This window comes from Symphalangus syndactylus, chromosome 1 (genome assembly GCF_028878055.3).
Source record: "Symphalangus syndactylus isolate Jambi chromosome 1, NHGRI_mSymSyn1-v2.1_pri, whole genome shotgun sequence".
NCBI lineage: Eukaryota > Metazoa > Chordata > Mammalia > Primates > Hylobatidae > Symphalangus > Symphalangus syndactylus.
The window spans coordinates 114,849,019-114,857,408 of record NC_072423.2 but is presented as its reverse complement, the minus strand read 5'-3'; positions in this window follow the sequence as shown (position 1 = coordinate 114,857,408).

Here is an 8,390-nt window from a genome sequence, read left to right as displayed (position 1 = left end):
CTCATCCTGCAGAGTTGAGTGCTTTAGATGTGATGTTGGTCAACGATTGCCATTTTGTAGAAGCTTAACAAATGGTAGCCATTATTTTGAAAAAAAAAAAAAAAAAAAATAGGAAATCATTGAAATCAGCAGCAGCAAAGTTAAAAGACAGAATTGTAGCTCCTGTTTAGTTCACATATTTCCCTGGGAAGGAGGAAAGTTTCTATGCTGGGGCATAGAAAACAAGGGGCTATACCTCAGTGGTCCCAAACTGTCCTTATCAGGTTGGCTTTCTCGATAGTTTCACTTTCAAGATGCTAGAGAAATTTGCTGTGGGCCACTGCCCTCTATTGAAGTAATACTGTCACTTCTGAGGAAAGAATACTTGGACTTGCCATAGGAGAAGTCAAGGATTGCACTTGAATTTCAACTCACTGGGGAAAAGCTGACCCCTGTGTGAGCACTGAGAGAGAAAAGAAACTTTTTATGTGAGGAATACAAACCCCTTTAATATATCCAGCCCAGAAAGGCATTGGAGTAAAAAGCTATCACATTTCAGTCCCTGCTTGAGCTAAGTAATTACCTCTTGAAGCCACTTGCTCTGGGCTCTGGACTAACTGATGCCACATAGCTGTAAAATGCCATATAGCATAATCATGGATGCCACAACTCATATCCTCTAGCTCAGGGGTCCTCAACCTCTGGGACACAGACCAGTTAGGAACCAGGCTGCACAGCAGGAGGTAAGCAGTGGGCAGGCAAGTGAGCAAAACTTTATCTGCTGCTACCCATTGCTAGTATTACCACCTGAGGTCCTCCTCCTGTCAGATCAGCAGCAGTATTAGATTCTCACAGGAGTGCAAACCCTATTGTGAACTGTGCATGTGAGGGACATAGGTTGCATGCTCCTTACGAAAATCTAATGCCTGATGATCTGTCACTGTCTCCCATCACCTCCAGATGGGACCATCTGGTTGCAGGAAAACAAGCTCAGGGCTCTTACTGATTCTACATTATGGTGAGTCATGTATTTCATTATATATTACAATGTAACAATAATAGAAATAAAGTGCACAATAAATGTAATGCACTTGCTTCATCCCCAGTCCATCTCCCCTACTCCTCCCAGGTCTGTGGAAAAATTGTCTTCCATGAAACTGGTCCCTGGTGCCAAAAAATTTGGGGACCACTGCTGTAGCTCAGCAACATAAAGCCAATCACTAATCAATGTTATTTCTGCAAACCAATGAGAATTCCTGTCAAATAACTTTATATCAGTCCACTCCTTGCTCACTTTTTGTCTTTAAAAACCTGCCTGTATGGATGCAGCTGGAGACGATTATTCTAAGTGAATTAACACAGGAACAGAATACCAAATACCGCATGTTCTCACTTATAAGTGAGAGCTAAACATTAGGCACACAGGGACATAAAGCTGGGAACAACAGACACTGGAGACTATTAGAGTGGGGAGAGAAGGAAAGGGGCAAAGATTGAAAAACCACCTACTGGGTACTATGGTCGCTACCTGGCTGATGGGATCATTTGTACCCCAAACTTCAGCATCATGCAATATAGCCATGTACCAAACATGCACATGTAACCCCCTGAATCTAAAATAAAAGTTGAAATTATTTTTTAAAAAGCCTGCTTGCAGCAGAGGCTGGATGGAGCACTCCCCAAAGCAACTTGGAAGTGTGTCCTGAGCAGCTGGCCTCATGTTGGCTCAAGTAAAGTCTTCAAAATTATGAATATATTTTGTGCCTCATCTTCTTCCTTTGGGGTCAGCATTTTTGGTGCCATGAGAAGGATTCAGAATAACCCTACCATCTGACTTACCTTCCAGACTCAGCGCCTGGCCAGCTCTGGGAACCTCTTGTATTCTGACTTCGAGAGAAATTGTTGAATGTAAGGTATGAGTCCTGCTGAGATCTGGGCCTTTCCCATTTTTTGGTTGAAGGTCCAGATTTTGCCTGAGCTATGTTTTCTGATCCTCGCTTACTAGAATGGGAGTTTTCCATCTGTGCCTAATGGGCAGGAGATTTGGGTTCCAGAAAAGAAAAAGGGTAGGGGGAACAGCGTTTTTTCACCTCCACCTTGGGGCAGAGAGGTCTGGGTCCAGGCATTGGCAATTTGACATTGGTGGTTTTGCTTTACATAGCACGCTTTTAAAATTGCAGCTGCTTCCTATTGTTTGAAATTCAGACTTGAATGTTTCATCTGTGACCAATTCCTATTAGTTCTAAACTGAAAAGTGCATGAGAGTGAGTTCTCTTGCTATGAAGAAAGGGCAGTTGCTCACTTTGACCAATTCGAATGCTCTAGGTGACTGGAGACTTTGCAGAGTTTGCAGAGTCTCTGCAGACTTTGCAGAGGTGTCAAGGCTGTTGTCTAGGACATAAAGGAGGCTCGTAGGGCATTCCTCACCACAAGAACATTTTTTAGGGACTCGATCATCTGCATGGGCATAAAATACGGGACTGATCACTCATACCTTTAGCACTCTGGTGCCACCTGGCGGTTAGAGGCATTCTGAGACACGTAAGATAGCAACTCATGACTTTCGGGTGACACCTAGAGGAGTAGTGCTCATAAGCACCACACTTCCATCCAAACACATCCTGGGCCTTGGTCATTTTTGAGAAGTTCCTAAGTTATGGGAAATCAAGCTTCAAAATTCGAGCGCTCTTTTAAGGGACAACCATTGTTAGAAACACCATCTGGTTTTATGTGCAACACTTATGAGGCATGCTCTCGTAAATACCTGGGAAATGGACCCATAGAGCCCAGGAGGATCATCAACAATGGCCAAAATGTGGGTCTTTTGAAATGCCCAAAATGATTCATTTTGTGCACAATAGAGAGAAAAGCTGGTTTTAGAACATGAAATAGGATAATTACTTCCAATGGCACCTAGAGTTTTTTTAAGATAAATTCTGAGAAAATTGCCTCAATCCAAGAGGTAAACAAAAAGATCCTAAATCTATTTCTGAATTTAAAAAGACTTTGAAGGCCTCCTCCCTTTCGCTTCCAGCTGTTTCTCCTCATCCTACCCCTGCACCTTTATATCCTCTCTTATCTCAAGTCCCCTGTCCTGCCCTTCCTTCCCTCCCACTACCACCTTAGGAAATTCCCTAGAACTTGAACCCCCTCCCTGAAACCCCATTTTGGCAGCCCCTTTTCAGGTAAAACCACAGCAAGAGGTGAGACCACTATTATATATACCCCTTGGACGAAAACTGAACTGAAGAATATTATGAAAGACTTCCCTGACCTGCTCCAAGATCCCATAGGGTTTGCAGAACAATCTGCTTTAATTGTCCAGACTTATGAGCCCAGATATTCTGACCTTTATCAATTAGTTCACATGCTTGTATGAGAAGGCAGGGTCACTGAATGGCTGAAAAAGGCAATCTGGAAAAATCCCTCAGAGGATTTGGAAAAACAAACGGAAGCTGACCATGAGAAGATCCACACTTTAGCCAAGTCTCTCCGTGATGCCATTTCCCAGGTCTTTCCTCAAGTGTAGACTGGAAGATAATTCAACAATATACTCAAAGGCCAGATGAATTTTTGCTTAATTATTTTGAACAGTTAAAAAAAAAACTTTTAACAATATTCCGGAATGGAATGCCTGATGCTAGCCTCCAAGATCACCTATGATCGTGCCACTGCACTCTGGCCTGGGTAACAGAGCAAGTCCCCGTCTCAAAAAAAAAAAAAAAGCCAACAAGTCTCCAACCTCTTGGAAGCAGTCCCCAACTGAAATCTCATAAAAATATAAAAATTCCTGGTCATACCAAATTAGATACTCCAGAGAGCAAAGGCAATCATTTCACTGACAATGCTGCTAAGAATGCAGCCCTGAAGGTTACATCAGACAATGGATACCTTGAAATGTCCTTACAGGCTTATTACCCATTTAAAACTTTGGCCAGGCGTGGTGGCTCACGTCTGTAATCCCTGCTACTTGGGAGGCTGAGGCGTGAGAATCTCTTGAACTCAGGAGGCGGAGGTTGCAGTGAGCTGAGATTGCGCCACTGCACTCCAGCCTGAGTGACAAAGCGAGACCCTGTCTCAAAAACAAAAACAACAAAAAACCCAAGCCCCCCTGCCAAACAAACAAACAAACAAACTTTATTAGAAGCAGCACAAACAGGAGCTCTCAAGAAGGAAATCGACCTCAGGAAAGATAAAGGAACCAAGTTTTCCCCAGAAACAGGCTTATGATATGGACTTAATGATAGACCAATCTTTGGGGCTTCAATTACCCTTTAAATGATGTGTTTATGAGCTGACTCATTGGAATCCAGATTAAACAACAGCTTGGGGAAAGCAATATTATTGGAAACCATCCGATCCTGTTTATTTTTGCTGATGGTTTGTCCCAAACATAATCCTGGAAAAGTCCTTCATGGGTTACAGGGACATTTTCCTTTACCTTTAGGACCCTTTGATATATGGGAATTGGACTTTATCCAGCTGCCCCTATCTCAGGGTTATAGATATGTTCTGGTGCTAATTTGTGTGTTTTCTCATTGGGATGAAACCTGCCCATGCCAATGAGCCATGGTCCAAGTAGTAAGAAAATTGTTATTAGAAAAGATAATTCCTTCATGGGGAGTTTCATCTGAGCTCCAGAATGGCCAAGGAACACATTTTACTGGTCAAGTAATTCAATCCACTTGCAACATTTGGCCTATATTCCAATATTTCCATTGTGCTTTTAACCCCCAATCCTCTGGACTGGTGAAACACACCAATGGTATAATAAAAACTCAATTAGCCAAACTAATCAAAGTTTTTAACCTCTCCTGGCCAAAGGCTGTCTCATTTGCTCAACCTGTGATCCACACCATTTGGAAAACACCAGCTCTCTCTCTTCAAAATAATAATAGGAAGGCCCACGTGACAAGATGAAGGAACTTATGAACTTGCATTTCTTAAAGGTGATATCCTCCATGCCACAGTCTCAGAATACTTCTCATTAAGAACTCAAAATTAATCAAGAGTTCCTTCTGCAGAGAGCTCTGGGGAGATGAAGTAATCAAAAATCATGGCCTATAACTGGAGATTTTTTTTCTTTTTTAAGGTCTTTGATGTCTAATATTTCACAGGCAAGTGAAGTAGTTTTGGCATTCCAAGCATTTTTCCCTTTGTGAATTTCTCACTAGAGTGATTTGCAACTATTCCTTTCTTTTTAAAAAAAAAATCTTATCTTAGATTCGAGGATACACATGCAGCTTTGTTATAAGGGCATATATTGTGATGCTGAGGTTTGGAGTGTGATTGAACCCGTCATCCAGGTAGTGAGCATAGTACCCAATAGTTTTCAGCCCTTGCCTCTCTCCCTCCCTTTCCCTTCTCATTGTTCCCTGTGTCTATCGTTTCCAGCTTTATGTTCATGTGTACCCAATGTTTAGCTCCTACTTACAAGTGAGAATATGTGGAGATTTTGTTTACTGGAAAGGATGTCAAATAAAAGATTCCTTCTCACCCAGTGGGAAGGGACCATATGGTACTATTGGCCAATCCCTGTGCCACTAAACTTAAAGGCATTGATGCATAGATTCATATTTCTCATTTTAAAAAGACAACCCTACCAGAGGGGACGTCTTTCATCATGGGAGATCTTAGTGGAATTGACTTGCAGTCTTCCTGACCAGAATGGAAAGTAGCTGACATTTGTGGTTACCTCTTTTCACCCAAGATAGCAGACCAAGCCTGTGTAACTTGTTCTTCATGATTCTACTGCCTACCACACCCGAAATATTTTCTCTTCTTTTTCTATTGACTGGAATACTTATGGTTTTAGGCCTCCATACTGTGAGTATCCTCTCTTGGATAAAATTGTTTTGGTAAAATTGTCATATATATGTGTATATGTGCATATATATGTGCATACACACACACACACACACACACATATATTCTCTTAGGATGTATGTAAACAAATGCCTATAATCAGGTTCCTGTTTTTTTTCCTTTTTTTAGAGATGGGGTTTTGCTCTGTTGCCCACGCTGGAATGTAGTAATATGATCATAACTCACTGCGGCCTCCAACTCCTGGGCTCAAGCAATCCTCCCGACTCAGCTTCCCAAGTAGTTGGGGCAACAGGTGTGCACCACCACACCCAGCAAATTAAAAAAAAATTATAGAGAAGGGTCTTGCTATGTTGACCACACTGGTCTCAAACTCCTGGACTTAAGTAATTCTCCCACCTCGGCCTCTCAAAGTGCTGGGATTACAGGCATTAGCCACTGCACCTGGCCTGGGTTTCTGTTTTTGCTGTCCCTGATAAATTTGACCATAGCATGGAAGGATAATCCTCTGATCAGAATCCCACACACCATTGCCACTGCTGGAAATCTGAAGAGATGCTGGGTTTGCTACCCTAAACCAAAAACTACTTTTGACCACAATGACCCACTGGTACATTCTGCCCCAAGTATTCATGATAGCACTTGTAACACAACTCAGGGCCACATAAAACCAAACCTGTTAATCAGGTCTGCCTGACTCATGCTAACCTGTTTGTCCTATGTTTCAATCTAACTCATCAGAATCCTGTTGTCAAAAATCACTGCTGCCTTACTCACTAATGACAGTACTAAAATCCGTGATGTTGTTAGAAAATCCGAAGAAAAACAGCCCCTCCAACTATCAGGATCCTGTCTTCTTGCTCTAACATTTCTGACCCATTGATCCAGTAATGCCACAAAACTGATGTTCTCAAATTATAGTGTACTTATCTGTGCTCCACCAGGATTTATTATAGTCTGTGGAGAAAATCACCACCCATGGTCCTATAAGTGTCTAAGAGCATGGAATGTTGAAGGCCAATGTGTCTCAGGATATTTCGTTACCGTTCTCTCTATATACAGCTCTGAAGAAACTCAGCACTGGACTAGTTCCCTCAAACTTTTCTCTAGGCATGACTGCAGATCTACTTTAGATGGAGATTCTATTTAGAGAAAATGTGCTGATTATCTGGCTTGCCATCAAGAAGATAGCTCCATGCTTTTTTTTTTTTTTAGAATACTTTTGCCTTTGTTGGGTGTAACTTCCCATGAATGCGTGATCTAAAATCTTTCTAAAACCCTAGGAAACATTGCTGATGAAACTGCTCTTTTCATCACAGCTCAACAAAAAGCTACAGATTTACTAAGGTTGTGCTAGACAATCACATTGCTTTAGATTCTATATTAGCTGAGCAAGGAGGTGGATATGTGGTGGCAGATACCTCTTGTTGTATATACATAAGTATTTCCCATGAAGTAGAAACTCACCTAGGAAAAATCGGGGAAGAAGCTCCTTGGCTACAGGTCTCTAAAGAAAAACTGGGATTTAATTTTCTTCATGAGGTTTTTAGTTCACTCTTAACGGACTAGATTCCTTTTTCATTCTGGCATAAAAATTCTCTTTTTGATTATAATCCTATGTGCATTATATATTTCTATTATTCAAATTAATGCTAGATATCTTTCATTGTTTTATTTCTTCTGAGAAAATGAAAATCATGGTATTCCAGAGACTGGCGATGATGGAGTAAGTGACAGCAGCTATATAAGTCAATACTTTGACTGAGGACTCACTTTTGCCATTCCGCATTGTCATTCTGATTCAGCTTTTTGGTGCTCTTAAAATTCCTCACTGAGATGTCTCCACTCCCCCATGTGGGACAGGGCTACCCAGGAATGAGCCTTCCTGGTGACAAGGGACAAGTTGGCACTCAGATTTGTATCAGTGCTTTTGAGGAGAAAAATTTGTGATCAAAAGGAAGGAAATGAGCAAAAAGAAACTTTTAATCATAGGAATGTGAGCCCTTTTAAATTATCAGTCCCAGAAAGGCATTGGAATGAAAAGCCATCACATCTCATGCCTCCCTTGAGCTAAGTAATTACCTCTTGAAGCCACTTGCTGTGTGGACTCTAGACTAACTGATGCCAAGTAGCTATAAAATGCCATGCACTGGACACCATAACTCATATCCTCCAGCTCAACAATGTAAAGCCAATCCCTAATCAATGTTATTTCTGTAAACCAATGAGAATTCCTGCCAACTTTTTATCAGCTCACTCCTTGTCTTCTTTTTGTCTTTAGAAATCCACTTGTACAGATGTAGCTGGAGGCCATTATCCTAGGCGAATTAATGCAGGAACAGAAAACCAAATACTGAATCTACACACTTATAAGAGAGGGCTAAACACTGGGCACACAAAGACATAAAGATGGAAACAGTAGACACTGGGGGCTACTAGACGGTGGAAGAAAGGAGTGGGGTAAGAATTGAACAACTATCTTATTGGGTACTATGTTCACTACCTGGGTGATGGCAACAGTCATACCCCAAACCTCAGCATCATGCAGTATACCCATGTAACGAATGTGCACATGTACCTCCCGAATC